The 20700-nt window shown below is 36.9% G+C and overlaps 1 protein-coding gene across 4 annotated transcripts in view; it reads right to left on the bottom strand.

Moving 5' to 3' along the window:
- Positions 1-20700, bottom strand: part of SRBD1 (S1 RNA binding domain 1) — a 123941-nt gene that overhangs the window by 64041 nt on the left and 39200 nt on the right. The window lies entirely within an intron of this gene.

Genomic DNA, 20700 nt, shown 5'->3' on the forward strand with positions numbered 1-20700 from the left:
CTTATGTTTCAAAAATATCTTGAATCAACTGAATACTTACAAAAGTAAGGCAGTACAAAGGAAAAGATCTCCATTTAAGCCAAAATACCCCTCCCTGACCTGCAACATTTATTCCTTTTTCAATTCTGGCCTTATTATAAATACACATTGTGCATAATATCAGCCCCTGTATCAATCTTTACAGAAGAGAAAACGAACACAAGAAACAAGGGTTACCAGAAGTAAACAGGCAAATCAGCTTTCATAAACAAAAACAAGTCTACCTGATAATTCCATTAAAAACAACTACATTCTAAAGTCTAACATTAAAACAATGACATGAATCCAAGTCACAAGCCTGCACATACATTGTCTCAAGCCAGCTGCCTAAAACACTCAAAAAACCCCAACTTGATGCAGACTGAGCCACAGAGCTGCAGCTCACTTCTCAGCGGCATTTCGTACCGTCTTCTCCCCGCTCTCACTGACATCCCCAAAGAAAAACACAGACTGCATGTCTTCAGTAACTTAAGCTACAGTTCATGTATCTACAGCACACCTCAAACTCAGTAACGATGATAAACTCACCAATTCAAATCACAGTACATAATTAAAAAACCCTCAAGTGCTCTAATTCCACTCAAGAGAAAACAGCAATCCAGTATTCACAGGGTAAGTTATTTTCAGCTGTGAAATTCTGACACCACTGAATCAACAGTATATTTCTTCGAATAACTTCAGTAGAACTTGAATTTCAGGTTGATAATTACAGCATCATACAGCTAATGCACTGGAAGTCAATACTGTCAGCGTCAGAACTATTTTTACTTTTACTATTCCCCTTTTAGAATAACCTAATCTTTGCCATAAGGAGAGAAACCATCATGCTTAAGAAACAGACCTTTCAGTAAAAACCCTAACTGTGCTTTATATTGTTTTAAAATTGGACTATAAATTTTCCTTTTAAGAACATTTAGTAGGTTGAATTTTTAAATAAAGAAATTGATACTCAGAAGTCACTCCCTTTAGAAAAAGCTGGAGAACAACTCAGGTAAAATATATTCCCATGCAATGTTTTGAGCACGGTAACAGTAAACAGTGTAAAATGCAGATACAAAAGGTAAGACTTTCTTACTGTTGTTTGCGCAGATTTCCCCCTTCCCTAATCAAAACTGGAATTCGGTGGAGTGCTGTGCACACAAGACAGATTTTAAAGTAACTCAAAAGAGCATTTCAATATTACAGACAGACTGGATCTCTCAGTAAATACAGAGCATAAAATCCTGCTCTCTGTAGTATTAGTGTAACTCCAGACCCATTCAAACAACTAGTTTAACAGAGTAAAAAAATCCTCAGACCAGCTGAACAGGGCAAGTGAAAATGAAACTATTTACACGATCTTCTAAAATGATTCAGTCTTATGAGCATTCCTTCACTATAAATGACATTCATAAAACATTCCCATTACAGAGTTCAGAAATAAGATCATATCACAAAAACCTAACAAAGATGTTGACAGAAATCTAATAAAACTGATTTTTCTGATGAACAGGTAGTTTAAAGAACAATGCAGCAGAACATATTTCTTAACCTGTTCGCACCTTATAAATGCAGCATCTGGCAAGCTCTTTCTTTTTGGATATTGCTTCCAAAAAACCACACATGTTAGCACACACTTCTAACAGCTTTTCGCTAATCGCTCCTCAATTTTTGTATTCAACCAGATCACAAAAGTTACCTCTCACACAATTTCTAGATTTAATACATTGATAATACACTTAGATTAAAAAAAAAACCCCACAACACAACAGCATTTCACACACATTTTTACAGTGCTGTGCTATAAACTGTGCTACTGCATACAGCTTATTTCTTGATCCCTTCCCAGTATTTTGTGCAGTGAAAGAAGCAATGTGACCTACACGGGAATTTTAACACATTTGACATTTTATTGATTCTCATTAATGCTACACTGCCAATTTTTAGAAGCAGAAGGATTACAATAATACTGTCATTCTATGGTAATATGTGAGTGGTGCCAAATTTTAAGGTAGGTAGCACACAAACTTGCTAAAATGAATAAATGCAATTAAAACTCAGGATGGGAGACAGAAAAAAGCACATTTCCTTTCCTCAAGAGCAAAAGCATTTACACACTGGAGCAAGGAGAAGGAGGGAAGCCAAGTAAAAGAATTATTTCAAGCAAGAGAATAAGATCGAAGTAGCACTTTCAGAAGCAGCATACACTGGATACCTGACAACCACTCTGACTGAGATGGTTTTGTAGATGCATGCAGTTATTCTATGAAGTATTTGGTGTGGCAGACATGGAAAAGGGGATGAAGAATTTTCACTCAGGCAGAACCCTATAACTGCTGCACCCAAGACAGTAAAACCCAGATATTAAATAAATTTGTTACCCAGATTAAATGCATAAGGCCACAAACTCCAAAGAAACCATCCTCTGAGTCATTCAACCATAGTCAAATGCAAACTTTTACAGAACTATTACTGGCTGTCATATGGTTTGATTTAGCTTGTTTTTACCTACAGTGAGGTGGTTACTAATGTGACACTGGCACACACAATGCTAAAACATTTAGCTTGGTCAAAATACTAAGATTACAAGCAAAACAGGTTTGGGGATTGTCTGCAGTTGTTCTGGATTTTATTTTTTGACTAGAAAGGAGACGGTTACTTTGGTTCACTGATATTTTGGTTTATTTCCAAATTCTAATAACTCTTTTGAAAAGGGAGATGATTTATAGGACAATTTAAGCTAATTCAATGTTGCAAAATGCTCTGCATCATGCCTGTCAAATACTACACATATGTCAGCTATATCAAGACAAAACCAAATCTGTTCAAAGGAGTAGGCAACAGAAATTTATTCCAAACTACTGCACAGTCCACACTGTTCTTCAATCTCCCCTTCCCCTTTTAATAAAGGATACAATTTTCAAGACAGTCAAATGAAAAGTTTCATAAGAGTTGGTGAAATTATATCTCAAATCCTGTCTATCTTCAGAATTTGTTTCTATTTCAACTTTGTGAAATTTCACACAACACAGGAAACCTGAAAAACTTGACTCCCCCACCCCTCACGAGACCCTTTCTGTGCATTGCGTAAGAGGAAAGATCCTTGCACTGACTAAAATGTAGACAGTTAAAACAGCGTTATTAAACAGCTATTTTTAAAGTCAATATGTAGTAGGTAAATAAGCACATGGTTATGATACAATATGCTTCTACTCCATGAATGGACAAGTTTTGAACAAAAAAGCAGGTAAAGAGCCTGGGACTATGCCTCCATACTGTCTGCTTCCCACACCAGACAACCTACAGATAAGGTTTTTTCCTCAGCATCTATATCCAACTTTTAAAAATTAAAAGTGCCCAAATCACAAAGTTACTACACGATATTACAACGTACTCTTTTTAATTGTACAGGTAAGCTTATTGCACAGAAACTAAGTTTTCCTATACTGCACCCATCTCGTTCTCATTTGTTAAGACACATTTTAAGTAGCTAAACCAACATTAAATATATTCCACCAGCACCACCTGGTGGGCCCTCAGCTTTATGCTGCACACCATGCCAGCTGTATTCTAAATACTTTAAGGAGCCTTTTAAGACTTACTAAAGCAAGTAATTTTCTTACTCAGCTTAAATAAGTATTATATATTTGGTCTGAAAAGACTATTTGATTTGAAAACATTCATATTTTCAATTTTTTAATGTCTACAGGAAAAAAAGCCTTTCTTGTAAAAGGTAAAAAAAAAAAAAATGACTGAGAATACTCAGAATTTTTTTTAATTCAAAGCTATTACATACCTACAAAAAATGCATAACCTTAAAGATTACATGTAACAAACTAGTTACCAACAGTTGTTTAACTAAATTACAATTTTTAAAACTTGCAAGTTTCTTCGGTAGTAAATTTTCACTGTAAACTCTTTCAAAACTATGTGAAAAAATCTAATGTATGTAAACCAAAAAAAGATATCGAGCTCTACATTTGTGGGTTTAAAGACGAATGCACCTTCCTGACATTTTCATGAATCTTATCAACATTTCAGACTCTTACATTGCATTGAGGTAATTTCCCCACAATCAATTTCAACACAGGATTAATGATCTATAAAGAAAGAAAAAGCAACTTTATCCAACTTTATATAACTTACTGTTTCTACAACCTCCAAATCCTGGATTTACAACTTAAATCCTTTAAAATAGCATTTTAAGAAACAATACTAGCACAAAGAGTCGTCTGGTGTTTATTACTTGGAAGAAAACTATGGTCATTCTAAAAGCAAAGGGCATGTCAATCTCAAAATGGGCAAGATTTTAATATTTGGTAATAAAATGATGATCTGCCAAAATAACTCCCTTCGCAATCCAAACTTAGTAATTGTGCTTAATTCCTCTAACCCAACCTTTTACATGTTAATCAATAAATATATTCTTCATAAACTTGCGGCAATGAAAGCCAGAGGCTCCCCCAAAGTACAGCAGTACAAAAGGGTCAAAGGTTTACTTAGTGCTACTTACTAAAATAATTGGCTTATGAATCATCCAGGACAGAAAAATAAAATGAAATAAAATGACAAAATATTTGCTAGAAAAGAATGTTACATTTAGAAGTTCAGTTGGAATGTACCAATCTTTAATTATGTTGACAGATGTAGTGATTAAAAACAAAGTAAGAAGGGGCAGGGAAGACTTATTTAAGCATATGCTCAAAAGAAGATTGGGCTATTTCATGAATGAGAAATCGATTGGGCCTTACTGAAAACACAGAAGTCACAACTAGTTCCAGAAGAGCATAAAATCTAAAAGGGTTGAGAACTACACTAGAGAATAAGATGCCTGCATCTGTTCTTATATGTCTCCCTACGTACCCATTTTTGATGACTAAGGAAGGCCACATAAGGGAGGTCAAAGAAGCTCTCAAGAGGAAACAGCAATAATCTGTTCATTTGCATTTTGACTTATCTTGCTCTTTCTTCTCCTGTCAACTTGGGAGGAGCAACTTGGACAGCCCCTCCCAACTCCTCATTACCCATGGTAAGCTGTAGGTTTCTTGGGGTTTTGGGCAGTTACCTGCTGCTCCTAGCAATGCACATTTGGGCCTGTGAGCAGCCCAGCACCCATGTGCTGTGCACAACACAGTTCCTTCTGCCACGGAGGTGATGACTACGGCCCATGGGAGACTGCAGTCCAGCAAAGGTTGAGTGGGACGCTGTGATTTATGCAGCCACATGCCCCCTGCCACAGGAACAATAGGACACCAGGCTTGACAGACCCTGGCTCTGACACAGCTATGCCACAATTTATTTTTTTTTTTCACATGAGGAACATATGTCATGGAAGATTAAAAGGTTCCGGTATATACTGAATAATGCATTTTTAAAAGCCTGTTCATTCTGATAGATGAGATGAAACTCAAAAGCTGGTCTTTCCCCCCCACCCTAAGCTAGTGGTATGGCAAAGGAAGATGTTAGGATGACGAAAAAGGATCATACTAGAAAGCCAGTATTGTTCAATAGAATCAAGACAAAAAAGATACAATTCATCTGTGTTTTTAAATAATCTAAAGAAATAGCTTTAAATTTTAACAATATCTAGAACCTGGGAAATATTGTTATTGTAAAATATATTTAATACTGAAATGTACTGTTAGGTAGGAAAGGAATTTTCATCAAGTTTTCATTGCTTCAGTCAAAGCTTAAAGTCACTACATACCATAAAAGTTTCGCTTATATGAAAGTCCACCTTTCAAAATCAGTCACACTAGACAAAAGCTGTTATAGTCGTCTTTAGTAAAAATATTACAAAAAAACTCATAGTGACTCACAGTGAAGCTATTCAACTAGATGCAGGTGGGACACCACAAGTCTTAAAGCACAGTTCCTGCTTAAGAGGTCCCAAGCACACAAGAAGTTAACTGCACAAAGAGTGTTCAGAGAGCACATCAAATGATAAGCAGTGATACAGACCCCACATTGTTGCTCAGCTGCATTCTTAAGTTTCTGTTTACAACTAGTATTTTGAATTCACAACAAAAAAGTCAATGTTTCTACCCACGTATGAATAAGTTTGCTCTATATTCCACAAAGTTTACTAGAATTCACACCATGCAAAGAAAAAAGGAATTTGATCTTGACCAATTCAATCTACCTTTTAAAGCAAAAATTAGTACATTATTTCAAATCAGGGACTCTGTTCTGCAGCAATTTTCGACACAGATTAACACTACCTCTTCTTTCAGTTACAAACCCTACTTTTGAAACAGCTTGCTGACCCTACAGCAGGAACAATAAATAAGCATCTTGTAAAGCGGCTTCTGAAATAACAAAAGTTCAAGGCAATCATCCTTGCACTAGGGATTATTTGTCTCCTGGTCAGCCATAAATGGTATTTAGCACCAGTTAAGCTGATGGCTTTCCTGGTAGACAGTATAGATCTTTAGAACCTGCTCAAGAGAAAAGAATTAGACCTGTTTCAATCCATATTTAGCAAGATACTCTAATCACAGTTCCTACTGTTGCTTCAGATAATTAAAAATTACTTATATTGAAATAGCACTTAGTCTTAGAATGATACTTCATTTTCCATTTTTCCAGTATGCTTATGCAGAACTAAACTTCGCTACAGAATTGAAGTACACACTTTCAGATGAAGAACAACATGCAAAATTTAATGGTTTGATACCAATTTATAGTCTTTCAACATCAGATGTTGAATGCAAGAATTCCTCAATGTCTGTTTATAAGAAATTTAAAGGAATATAAGAAATGAAAGCCAGTTTAATTGAAAAGATCAGCATTCAAATGTCAGAAGAAATATATGACGAAGACTGAAAAATTAGTAAGTACACTAAAAATTGTAATTATTCAAATAGTTGTGTTGAAGTATTACCCACTCCTCTGCAAGCTGGGAAATAAGAGGGTTAAAAAGCCCAGAGTTTTTGACTTTCACTGCTTTGGAGTCTATAGGAAGGCTGTGTATTGATTTTACATTCTAAGAGCACTTTTCCTGTCATCAAACCTAATAAAAGATATTTCAAACGTAAGGACAATTATGTTCTGAGCCAGGCAACCTGATTGCCTCTTTGTTAGAACAAAACAGGTTTCAAAAACACAGGGAAAGCACTCGGGGCATAGAATTTAAAAGCTCCTTTTAAAAATGTTACTACTTTGGAAAATGCAGCCCAGTTCTACTAACTTCTAGATTTGAACAAATGCAGAAAACATATTCCTCAAAAAATTTCACTGATTACAGAATTAGAAGAATCCAAAATTTTCTGATTTCAATTACCACCATTCCATTTCCCAAAGAAAAAATGATATGATGTTTCCTGCCATTAAACCAGTGAGACAATTTATACTCGCAGCAGAATGAAACAGGTTTGAAAATTATTGCAAACATGAGTTACCATGCTTTAATTTCTTTTGTATTAGATAAAACTCTACAAAACCCCAAATCAAGAACTAGTTACCATACTAAACAAATAAAACTAACTGTATAACTGCAGTCTGGAATCCTTTATTCATCAGTGTATGAACCATGCCCTCAGCACATCCCTGCAAAGGGAAGAATGATCAGATATCTGTCTTCATCTTGTCTGAAAACGATGACATTTTTCAGTAAGAAAAGGGTCCAAATGGCAGGTGTCAAAGAGCTTTAGCTTCACACGTGGTGCTAGGAGGCAGAAAAAACAACAGTAGCGTGTGGCCATGTCAGAGCTGCACAGAAGCTGCCGTACAAACGCATATCTGAAAAGAGCAAACCTCAGAGCCTGTTAAATCAATCTAGTGCCAGATGCTGTTATCAGAACAAAACTGGTGCTGTAGATTCATCCCCAGAAGAAATACATGTCCCATGTTTGCAGTGAAAAATGAAAGACCTAGGGTGGCATGTCTCAAGACTGAAGGTGACAGTCACCTGTGACTGCCCCCATTGCTTTCATTGACAGTTTCAGGAAACAAGTCCTGTCACTGCTCATAAAGCAGCTGGAGTTGAAGCTCCTTTCTGCTCTTGTAAAGAGCTTTAAAATCTGAGCTTCAGGTCTAAATCTACTTCCAAGTTAGTCATCCAACTAAAAAGCAGTCAAGTAATTTATTTTTACTTTAAACACTGTAGTATAGTAGGAACTTCTGAGAAAATTTAACTACTGGTCTTCTCCTTGTTGCAGCAATGCCAAGGAGAGAAACTGCAATAATATAGATAATGCTGTAGAATCAACATTACCTTAGTGTAAGAGGAAAGGTTTAAAAAGAAAGAAGTACATTTTATGTGATTACCATACAACAACATTAAAGTAAATCTAAGCAGAATAAATGAAAATTAGTTGTATTCAAATATGTTCAAAAAGTTACCCATCTACAACCAATTGACATTAGAAGAAAGAAAAGACAGTAAAAAAGTCCTCAGGTTTGACACAGGAAATGAAAGCCCTACAGTCCACTTCTAAAAATATAATAGGCATGACAGTGGGCATGCTCCTTATGAATACACTTGATAATTTCCAGACCAATTGTGCCAGCACTCACTCAGTTTTACACAACTAAATTATCCCAGTGAACTCAGGGGAACAAACTATATATGCAAAATTAAAAAAGTATACCCAAACACTGATGAGAGTTTACCTAAACTCTTTTTACCCAAGCAGAGGCACAGGGAGACAATGAAACATAACAGTTTTGGCAGTCAGGCTTCAAAAAGAAAAACATTAGGTGATGTTAAACACTCATATTTCATATATTTATAGAAAATCTTGACATTAAATTGCACAGATGCATACATTAAAAACATAGCACAGTCCAAAAAGATGATGTTTCTCCCCAAAAAGCCTAGCAAAACTGTTGCACACTGAGGATGGAGCTCAATGAGCAGTTCTCAAGCACTTGGTGAAGCCAAAAACTTGACCCAACACCGCAGAACACAGCAGACCAAAGGAAGCTGCAAGTTCCAGAGCAGAAGGCTGTCACTAACACTGTCCTGCCAGCAGCTTCTTCTCAGCTCAGTCAAGAAGAAACCCCTGCAATGGCCAAATTGGTGTTGCACCCAGGTCATTTCCAGGTACACAGGATCTTGCAAGAGACAAGATCCATCTTTTTACAAACAGCAGAGACAAAGGGTAAAACCCTGGAAACTCAGTAGTTCATGCATAGTAACTCAGGTTGGAGCATTATCAAGTACCAAGGTTTTGGGAACAAATAAGACATTTTTAAAAATGCCTATAAAAAATACCTAGACTTTGCTAGTATCATCTCTATTTGGCATTGTCACTGACAAGTTATAGAACTGGGGAAAAATTGATGTCTGACTCAAGCCTGTTCAATTTTCAAACCAAAACCTTTCTCTATTGCATGCACTGTCATACCCACACCACCCTTCTGTGGGACACAGGACACCGAAAAGAACAAATAATCCATTAGGGAAAGTCCATCAGGTTCTTCAGTAAATACAGATCTCTCAACCAATTTTTTTGTCAGAGAGTATTCATATTTAGTCAAATACAAATTTTATTAAGAGACATCACATGCAAACAGTCAGTTTGAAATTACCTAGAAAGGCTACAAGAACATACTATATGAACATGGAGTTGCTATAATTGCTCTTTTTATCTGTTAGAAAGGGCAACACAGACACAGCAACTGCTGTAGCTAAAATGCAGTTGGTTAAACCAGACCAAAGGCTGGAGCTTAGAGTCACATTAACTCTCATGGAGACTTCAACCCCAGAGTGGAGCATAACTGGACAAGACCACAGCATATGGAGCAAAATGCTTCTTGGAGAATGGCACCTCCAGCAACTGTCATTTTCTTTAATGCTCACTCCAGGCAATTGGGAGGCAGCTCGGCCAGTGCTGTTGTGTAGCCTCCACAGCCCTGATTCGTGTGAAATTCTGACCTGTAGCTTTGGTCAGAGCCAGGCTTTATTCTGTTTCCCCCTCACCCTTTCCTACAATACCGTTGGATCTTAGTACTCAATCTCTCCTTAGTAGCCAAACCCTCTCCTCAGCACAGATCCATGAGGGAAGGCTGGAATCAACTATACCCCTTCTATTAGGGTTGGACAATGCAATGCAACGTAGGAAGACACTGCACACAGCAAGAGAATCGCAGATCCTCTGCTGCTGCTGCTCCTCTCTGGTCCCTCCTCATCCCTCTTAACAGCTAGGCTGTATCTGAAGACATCATATTAAATCTTTTTAACCTAGAGACACTTCTTGGCACAGTTTACTGAACTCTGAAGTACCCAGGTTTTCCACACAGAGAAACTCAAAATAAATTAAGAATTCTGGAATCAGAATAAATGCTGGCAGGAAAACTTCTTTGAGGTATCAAATCCTAAGAAAAAGTGTGACCACATCTTTCTAGCAATGTCGTTTCTTCTTAGTTTACTTTGATTCGGAATTCACCTAAAAAAAACAAGCTGTCTGTTTTAGTTTACAAAAGATACATTCAACTCCTGAGGTTTATTCTCCAGCTCAACATACTCAGGACAAATGTTACATAAAATAAAAAGTGCTTCGTGCAGACCTGATCAAAATGATATGTCGCTACCTTTCAAAAATAACTTATGCAAATTTAATGATGACAGTGCTATTATAATTTTTAAAGACCTCATTTGTGGGTTCTTTGTTTGTTTCTTTTTTTGTTGTTAATATAGGAGAAGTGGTTTGCTTTGATATTTTCTGATGATCTAGTTTATAACTATTCAAAACTGACAGTTATCAAGAAGTGCTCCTTTCTGCTCACAAAGGAAAATGTTTTTCTTTATCGGAAAAAAGCTTGTAAACAGAGCTAGGAGTCCAGTGTTTCCAGCAAAATCTATTAATCCCCTATGAAGGTACTGTAGCATTACAATATAAATAGGATTATAGCAACAGACAGGGAAAAAACCCCAAGAAAGTTAAGAAATTCTTATTGTTCAGAAAAATGTAACATTTTTCATGCAATCAACTGAAGCTTGCTTAACCTTAACAAGCACTGGTAATAGCTCCGTTACTTTTCTTACACAGATTTAAAGGTAGGAAGATGTACTCAACCATCTGCAGAGCAACATAAGTAGACTGAGTTTCTTGTTATTAAATTATACATTTTTCTCTTTTTAAGCCTTTAGGGTTCTTTCATGTCTTTTCTGCTCTCCTCATTGTCATAGTTTTAAATATTATTATTTTACTGATATTATATGCAACTGCTGTAATAGATGCTAATATGAACAAAATATCTCCAAATGAAAGTGAGCTAAAATTAGGTGTATTGTTTTTCCTTTAACCATTTAGAACAGTGGATACTCTCTCATTTTATATTACAAACAGAAGTATGTATCAACATCAGTGAAAAAACCCCAACAAACCATAAATAGAAATAATGATCAAATCCACACAAACTTGCAATGGATTGATGAATTGCATGTTTGTACTGACAACAAACTCCTTTAGAGAGATTGTAACTAAAAGGGGAAAAGAGCCTGACAAAAAGAAGTATCTGGAATTAGTGAAGTAAAAGTTCAGTTAGGTAGTGCTATATTTATTTTCCCCCTTCTCTTAAAAGGGAATTTTTGTTCCCTTAGGTTGTGACAGATCCACACTGGAGACTTTCCATGAGAAATATCACTAGAACTGGCATAAACATATGCTGAAAGACCACTTCATTTAAAATACATTTTTCATTCAGTTTCAGAAGACTTAAACAAAAATTTCTTCTGGACTGAAATTTCTCATGCTTCATTTCTAATCTATTACTTCTACACTTGAAAAGAAAACCCCAACCATAGTCTTTTCTTTTTTTTAGTTATCCAAATATGTAAGCATACAACTTCCTAGTTTTTTAAGAGATACCCTTACTTCTATTAAATCATAAAAACTCAGCTTATTTTATGTCTTACTTTTACACCACAATTTTCAAACTGATTCTCCAGTCACAGATACATTACACAGTACTTAGATACTCAATCACCTGCAATTCTAGCAATAAAATACCTCACAATAGTGTGAAGGTTCATTGACACATTTCTAGATCTAATTACTCAAGAGTCCAACAACATATATTTTGAATAAAAGCATCTTGGAATATGCATTTTTTTAACCACATTAGCCATATTTTTGACACCTGCCCTCCCATTTTATAATGGGAAAATCTCTTAGAAACATTTGAAAAGCTGTGGGTCAGTTACACGACTTTAAACAAAGGCACTAAGAAAAGTAAAATGGGCAGCTCATCCTTTTCAAGTATAACTATGTCGTTTTCTCTAACAGATGCCAAACTTTCCACCAGGAAGTTCACATTCAGGTTTTTTTAGTAGAAAACAAAAAATAAAATAAATTAAAAAAAAAAAATCCATCAATTGCCAAACTTGCATCCAAACCCGAAGCCTTAGAATGGACTACTGATTTCCTCCTTCCCCCATTCAAAGCTCTGTTTTGTCTCCACATTGCACATGTTACTTCAAAATCAAAGCAAACTATTTCAAAGCTTTCCCGCCATTTCATATCTTGGCAGCAAGAAAGAAAGTTATGCTGGCACTCAACTGAAAAGTCTTCTGGAGAGCATTACACAGAAAGCAGAACCTACACCTATGAACGCTGGTAGAGTCTTACAGTTACCCTGTGATGTGGGCAATGAGCAATATTCTGCACCTACTTCTCTGGATTGGTCGTTATTCTTACATCTGGATCCTGCAAGACAAGCCACCAATGAAGAGTCAGGGTCTTGGAATGATTCTTTCAGCTTTTGGAAACTGTTGAATGCCTGGAAACCACAATGGTTGAAAGGCAAGTGTGGAGATTGGCTGGTCTAACACCCTCATTCAAAGCAGAGGGAACCAAAGCAAGTTGCTCAGGGGTGTGTCCAGTCAGGTTTCAAATGTTTCTTAGAACAGAGACTCTAAAACCTATATTAACAGGAACACTTGGATCCTCTGTACCCAAGACCTGAGGTTTTGGTATTATTAACCTGAGGTTTAGAGGTTTTTTTAATGGCAGTTTAAAAATTTAGCACAACGTATATGTTTCAGTAAAGCACATATCTGCTCCAGAACAGTGTCTGAGAAACAAACGGAGATTTTAAAAGTCAACACACTCTGCTTTCAAAAACAATGCTGCACTGAAAATTCACTAAACAATTCCAGCTTCCTCAAATGCTGCAAGCAAAAAGAAAACCTGAAATTGCTTGAAAATTAAACGAATGGAAGTGTGTGCCCTGCTGATTCCTGCAGTAACAGAGCAGGCCCACTTAATTTCAAGTCTGATGTTAAGCTGTTAAGACTATTCCTGCAGTTGATAAATAACAGTTGTGATTTTAAAAACAAACAAACACACAAACCCAACATAACCAACCCCAAAAATTTGGAGATCAGGGCTACAGAAGAAAAGACAGCACAATATTAAAACAATAATTGTCCAGATGAGAACCAGAGGTTATCTGATAGACTCCATGGCAGCGCAGCAGCGCAAAGCCTGGAGGCGCTCTGCCTGACGCAGACAGCTCCTGCAGGGGGTTATGGAAAACATATGCCAGGGTGGGATATGCAGCACCCTTTAATACAGCAGAGCATCTCTTGCCCTCAGGCGCCTGCTCAGCTCTGCTGGCTAGTGCAGAAGGCAGCAGAGCCAAGCCTACGTCCTCAGCCTGCCCCTGGTAGACAGGCCAGCACTGCTGCTGCTGCCAGCATCCCCACGGCCCTGAGCTAGAGCAGCGTGAAGCTCATATTTGCACACCAACTTCATCACATGCAACAACACGACCAAGATCTGCACTGGACCACCCCAGGACTTTTACTGGTCAGCTTGTTATGAGCCTGAGAGTATTTCTTATATCCACTGCAGAGGAGGGGTAACAAGCTCCTCCTCTACCAAAAGAATAAGAGCCAGCCAGGACCTACGGAAGCAGGGCTAAACAAGAAGAATAATGAAGAGGACAGCCTTAAGCATTCCTTTAAAAGGAACTAAACATTCTTTTAAAAGTATTTTTATTCTTCTTGTTAGCTAAAGAAACAGGATATATTAAAAAGATACTATATCATGATATCAAAATTATTTCATTTTAAGACATTCAAATTGACAGTGTCTCTTTCTATTTACTCTTAAGAGCAGAAGATTAGAGTTAACATTTCCTTTAGCAGAGATAATCACTGAGAAGTAACACAGGAATATCCAGTTTGATTTACTTAAAAATGACAAACTAACTTCTAGAAAATAACTTCAATTAAAAAAAAAAAAAAAGACAAAGTAACTTTGAGCTATGGTTTTACACTATGAGGAAAAATAGACCAGGAACAAGCAATAAATGCATCACTGATTTTACTGAAAGCCCACTTACAAACTATATTTATAGTACAAAATCATAATGCTGACAAGAGAATCACCCATGGAGGATGCATGTCTAAACTTTCCCTGAAACATTTATGTCAAATTCAAATGTCAAAATGTATTCTATCTAAATGTTAGTTCTAGTTCAACCCAATAAAAGAACTGAACAGGCAGTAGGCATGTTGCCTTGGCTGTCAAAGAAGTTTAAGAAAATATAAAAGTTAATTAGGTTTGAGGCAGAAGTTTTATGTGAAAAGCCAATTTATTATAAGCAATAACTATAACTGCATACAGATAGACATCTTTGGCCCCACCTCCAGGTTTTTTATTTAGAAACATCCACAGACAACTGAGCTTTGAACAGCATTCACTGCTACATAAAACAATTTGATCCAATTAGAAAAACTGTGGTATTACTTGCAGTTGCAAAAAGGATTAAAGTGAAAACGTTATTTCTATGGGAGCAACAAATTTGCTTCCAGGAGCATTATGTGTTAGAAGGAAAGCAAATAACTAACATGCTAGATGGACATGATTACATCTACAACTATGCATGAAGTCACCAAAGCAACACAAATCTCTCCCCAAAAGTAAAAAGGAACAAGAAAGCCAGCATCACTCTCTCTCTGCCCTCTCCCCTACACTTGCCCATTGTTCCCAGTTGTTACTGCCACAAGGGCCTGGCACTGAAGAAGGTGCTTCATGTAGCTTGTGCCTTTTGATGTCTCCTTTCAGAAGCACTCTTCCTCGCTTCTGTATCATTCACCATGACAAACGGATCATTTCTCCTTCCCTCCACTTACTCATCATTGACAAAACTGCTGGGATCCAGCTATAGAAAGGAATTATCCTCAATAGGTACCTTCAGTTACAACTGTATGACACTGCAGTGATCTAAATCTAATCCCTTTTCAAGCTGAAATAACCTACTCAAAGTCCCTTGGAGACACACAGTACATCTATATTCTCTGCCTCTCATGCCCTGAAAACAGCAGAAGTATCTCCTGTTGCTGTAGCTTCTTTCAATGTCATTCATGGAGTTTTAAGACTGGCACGCGCTTCGTTGATAAGTTAAATGAGCCCAGGTAAGCATAACCCCCAGTTTCAGCATCACACAGAATTATTCCAAGTGAAGGTGCAACATGGTTAGCTCTCACCCCTGCACTGCCAACAGCCTCTAAGAGCCAATAGCCTGAAATCTGGAATAGAAACCACAATTTTTGCTAACTGCATAGGGAAAGTAGAGTCTTTGCTTTAGACGTGTTGCATTTGCTTTTCAGAGACCTGCAATATTCTCAGGCTATCAGACATCTAGAGATCATTAATGTTGAATCGACAAATCTCCATAAAATCCAAACCATTTTGGCTTTTTTCTTTTTAAATCAGGGTTTTTAGCAGTTGCTCTCCTGGTACTGGGGGAACTTGTTAGCAAATCTACAAGTGGCAATTTCCTGAGGTTTACCACTCTAAACCAACCTGAAAATACTTTCAGAGGGAGATTTCTATCCAAACTTTGGACCTGCCCACAAACTTCCATTTTTACCACATCTCAACAGTATTGGTTCTTCAAAGAATAAAGTTTTCCCCACTAATGATACAATTCATGCATACACTCCCTCCTTTATTTTCTTAAACATTTCTAATTAGTGTTTAGAAACACATGCAACGTACACTGCAATAGAGATCTAGGATGAAAAATTTCATCCCAAAGGTAGTGTCTTCTCTGACAGAAGACACTGAAATTAAGGTATCTAATGTAGAATGTTAGACAGATGAATGTAATCTAACTGTCTAACCTAAGCTTCTGCTATCAGCATCAACAATACTAGCACAGTAACTTTAAATAAATAAATAAATCCATATATCACATCTCACAACAATAAAGGAAGACCAGTAAGAGCTGAAATGCAGAACAGCAAATGTGGCTTTAAAAACGAATAGGTATGAAGTTTGGCAGAATCTCAACTTAAGTAAAAACATATTACAGGCAAACTCACACTAATGGAAAAATGCTTACTTCTCCATTAGGTTCTTACAGAATGTCTACTTGAAGACAAAACACTATCCAAATATACAACCAGCTCTGACTGTGCAATAACACTCTACCTCACAAATCAGAGGATACATCTTGTATTTATATAATTTTAATCTGGATGCTCTCACTATTAATCACACTATATTTGTATGCTTACACTTAAATTAACTCCTGACAGGATTTCACAAGTAATTCCTGATAGAGCTTCTTTACATAGTGAGGAGCCTAAATGAAGTTTCTTAATCTTTACAAGTGAAAATTTACCAATTGCCACATCAATTTCATGACACAGTCACCTAAAACACAAGAGACATCAGAAACATATGTTTTTATGTACGAGAAGGGTAATAGAGCAATATCACAAATGCCACAAGCATCACTTATTTTAGAAAGGCAATACTGACAAAAATCATAAATTACCATTTTGATGGTTTTAATTTACATTCACTTCCAGTGGCAAAGATTTTGTTAGCATGGCAATACCATACTAGTGTTGAGCAATGCTATTGCATCCAGGCAATGGGTAAAGACCAGCAGTTTAAAATGCACATACAGGTAACAAGAACCACACTCCAAGTTTCCAAAATTCAATTCCCATAATTAAAGTTCAGCAAATACAAATGAGAAGGAGGGTTTCACCTGTTTTAAATACTTTCTACTTTTTGTTATTTTCCAGGTCCAAACCCAGTGGTTTTCAACGTGTGGTTCAGACGCTACTTCCAAGGGGTTCACAAAGGACATGGAAAAATCCAGCCCACTGCAATTAGACTTACAGTCCCTGGAGTGATTTTTACACTGCCACCAACAAATTTCAATGATCTGCAAATCAAAAATACAAAGAACCACCATCACTCAGCTTAGCCATCAATCTCTTTCAGTATATTTGACCAGGTAACATCCAAATTTGATTACATTCCATTTCCACTAGGAGAAAACACAAGCTACTTTAAAGAAAAAAAACAAACACCTAAAATACAAAGACACGGAACCATACGTGTTCATTTGGGAAGCTCTTAAAATGGCGCTGCAGCAGCTCACCTGAAAACATAAGGTTTTCTGAAATCAGTTTGAAATCAGTATCAATACCAAGTTTGGAACAAGCCTTCTTCAATGGTCACTGAGTTACAGTAACACGGTATTAAGTTACATTTTTCAGCTTAAATCCAAACCTCAATTTTAAGCTTGGACTGTACACCATCCATTCATGCTCACAAATGATTAGGGAAAAGAAGAGGGAACTTTCTCTTGATGTAACCTGCTGCACTGAAAAGACAAGGAACACTCAAAGCTGTACAAAGTTCCCACAGACTGTATATCAAGTGTGTCTCCCTAGAGGAAGTATCTTCAAAGCACCCTGTCCCTTACTCCCTGACTGCACTCTCATACTTTCTGCACTGCTTCCTCCACCAGCTACCCACTTCCTCAAGCTTCTTGCATTCCTTGAGCCATCCCTAGACCCTGGCAACCACTCAGGTACCTCTTAAAAAAAGGCTCCAGGCCTTCTCCTGCCAAGAAGTACAAGATGGCACACACAGCGCAGAGACCTACGCACAACCTTTTACAACAATTTGAGAGTTCCATTCCTCAGTTTCATTACTGATACTCCACACATCATGTGAATGAGTCAACAGCCAGTGCAATGAAGAGTAGTTTGGTGACTCTTCTGAGAAAAAAGAATATTGGACCAAATAAAAACAGCAATTCTGGGAGAAGTGGGCCTGTTACACTATCATCTTGTTTTATGTTCATTCCACTAAATAAGATCTTCCTGGAAACCTTTCCATGTTATTAAACTGATAAAAACCTTGTGGTATTGACCAAAAGGCACAGAAAAACTTCAGAAGTTATAGCCACTTTAAATGATAATCTAAATTACTTCAGTCTGAAATAAAAAGTTTAATTTTGGCCTGTTAGGTATCTCATCGCCTCAAAACTATCAGACACGGAAATTAACTAGTTTTGACTGGAGCAATCGAGAACATTTCAGACCTAATCATCTTCCTTAAATCTATTAAAACCTTCTTTATTTCTAGGCTTTGGAAATAACCTTGAACAAAAGACTTTAGGTCAGAGTAATTTTGTCATCATAGAAACCCCTTAGGAGAGGGGTTTGCTTTGGAAACACTGACCAGCACACAATGTTAAGTGATAAAAGTTTTTGAGACTTCTATTACTGAAGTCAAACACACCCAAACACAGTATAGTTTTAGTAGTTCTATGTTAAACATTTAAATTAAGACAAAATCTGACTTTGTCTTAATTGAGTTTTAGGAACCAAAGTCCCAGTCTTGCTCTATGGATAGACCACATGCAATACACACATTTCAAAACTGCCCCCAGAGGAACTGATAGACACACTCAATGCAGAAACAGTAGCACTTGCTCATTTCACCTTCTTTCTCTGGTCTTTCTCAATAACCTTTTACTTTTCAACATATTCTTGTTCTGTGTTCACAAATATTTTTGGATGGCTGTCCCTCTTCATTTGACTTCCGTTGTACTACAATACCAGCTGACTTCTAGTTGATCATCTTAAAAAAAGATGTTTTATTTTTCTGAAAATAACACAGGTCTACAAGAAAACAGTCTGTACAAATTACTACTTAGTGGGGCACATATATAAAATTGAAAATAGAGAAGTTATTTTGCAATCCTATATATAACAAATGGCTTCTGTGTGAGAAAACAAAGGAAGGGAAGAATTATTGTGACCAATCTCTCACTCTTATTATCTGATTTGCAAGAGTATATTTGAGATCATTACATTTCTAATTGAAGAGAACGCAAAGTTGCCCCTGAACATGTTGTCACATGTGTACTGGCTTTCCGTTCTAAAAACCTCCCTTTCTTCTGTTTGTTTAGTATCCCTTAAAGGTCTGAAGAGATTTACATATTGCAAACACAACTTTTAAAATCACTCCTTGATATTACAGTCACTATGATTTTCTCTTAGAAGGGAAGTTGCACGAATAACTTTCCTCCGTCACCCAAGATCTTCCCACAGATTCCTCTGGATGCAAGTCAAATGATGTGTCCCAGTGTTCTGGAAAAATGGACTTCTTCCTGATGATTTAGATTCCTTTTGCTAATTACATTTGCTTCCTGCACCCCTGCCTTCACATTGCTGAAGTCTAGACTCCATATACATCTTACTTTTTTTCTAAACTTGAAGGAATTCATAATCTCTTTAACTACATTGACACACTTCCAATTAGTCCTTGTTTTCACCCTGAAAACTATGAATTATTTCTCTGAAATATCAAGGACAGTTCCATAATTGTCAAACGTATCACTTATACAATTTGCTTCAAAAAGTTTCCAACCCACACTGTGCAAGTCAGAAATTATTATCTCCTGTTTCACCTGCCCTACCACAACTTCACTGCTTACTCGTTTCCTTCCCCTCCTTCAGAAAAACACGGCTAGAGATGGTATTGGCCTCTACAGTTGGGGCAGAGGGGAATCTTTGCTTCAAAATCAAAGATGGCCTTGAATTTCCCCTTTTGAATATAGTAGGAGTTTGGCACAGAGATACTAGTCTGTGGATACATCAGGAACAAACACTGGATATTATTTTAAATGCAGACACTTGTTCCAGTCCGTGTTGTGCCAAACAATAGAGGAATTACTATCCAAAGTTATGAATAACCAAGAGTAGTAGGAGGAAGCCATCTCTATGCAAAGTGAGGTTCCAGCTTACAGGACTGTCTCTCCTAAATATAAATATACAGAAAATGATTTTTCAGTTGAAATGTGTGTGATCATTCAGCTGTGGTAAATAATCAAAACAGAACATAACTTTTAAGTAAGGGACAGGAGACAGTTTGGCTAGATATCACCACACCACTTAAAATATTTTCATTGACTATGCCTTCTTCACACACATTTTAAACCTGTTTGTTCCTCAAACTATTTCTTTGCTATTTAGGACATCTCATGACTCCACCAGAGCTTGAAAAAGATGAAAGCAGAACAAAGGTTCTTCAGTGCACATTTCAGATGTGTGCATTGTTTCTGCTGAATATGTATTCCTTCAGCCAAAACTTTCTAAACTACCTTGCACCTTCTCTATTAGACATCTAATGACCTAAGGTGTGTAGGTGAGCGTACATAAATGTGTTATCAGTAGAGTTATATAGCTTAACAGACAAAAATAACAGCTTAAAGAAAACACAATCAAAAAGAAATAGGAATAGTTTCACATATCCCTACCCCCTTTGTACTCTCAACAGACTTGAAACAACTGCATTAATGCAGCAAGCAATAGCTTGTAAAAGGATGCAAACCAGCTGAAACATTTGACAGACAGTGTTAAATACCAGAGGATTCATATCAACCACTTTATTTGAAAAGGAGCTTTGA

This window comes from Corapipo altera, unplaced genomic scaffold (assembly GCF_003945725.1).
Source record: "Corapipo altera isolate COAL_440 unplaced genomic scaffold, ASM394572v1 48b, whole genome shotgun sequence".
Classification (NCBI taxonomy): Eukaryota; Metazoa; Chordata; class Aves; order Passeriformes; family Pipridae; genus Corapipo; species Corapipo altera.